General features: G+C 46.2%; 1 protein-coding gene across 1 annotated transcript in view; it reads left to right on the top strand.

Moving 5' to 3' along the window:
* LOC109357916 (dolichyl-diphosphooligosaccharide--protein glycosyltransferase subunit STT3A-like) overlaps nucleotides 1-355 on the top strand; it is a gene marked incomplete at both ends in the record, with an annotated part of 8,284 nt that overhangs the window by 7,301 nt on the left and 628 nt on the right. The window lies entirely within an intron of this gene.

A 355-nucleotide genomic window follows, 5' to 3' on the forward strand; every position in this document is an offset into this window, starting at 1 on the left:
TGAAGTACGGGACTTCCACCCTCTTCACCCTTTCACCTCTTCTGGTTTCTTCCTCCCCTCTTACCCATTCACCATGGTGCCTCTCCTCTCGGTTACTATTTTCTCCTACACCCTCACGTCCTAAACCTCTGATTTCACCCACCGTTTCCTCCAATCGCTCTGTAACAGATTTCATTAAGGCCTCCATCTGCTGCCTTAATGTTTCTTGAAAGGAGTTCTGCAATCCTTCCAACCTCTTCTCTACATTCTCCAGTCTATTCTCCATTCGTGTTGATACCATCCAGAAGCTCCCAAGATCGGGAGCTCTGATACCAGCTTGATAGGAATCTCTTAACAGCAGAAAAATAGTACAAGA

The sequence above is a fragment of the Lupinus angustifolius genome, chromosome LG10 (assembly GCF_001865875.1).
Source record: "Lupinus angustifolius cultivar Tanjil chromosome LG10, LupAngTanjil_v1.0, whole genome shotgun sequence".
Taxonomy (NCBI): Eukaryota; Viridiplantae; Streptophyta; class Magnoliopsida; order Fabales; family Fabaceae; genus Lupinus; species Lupinus angustifolius.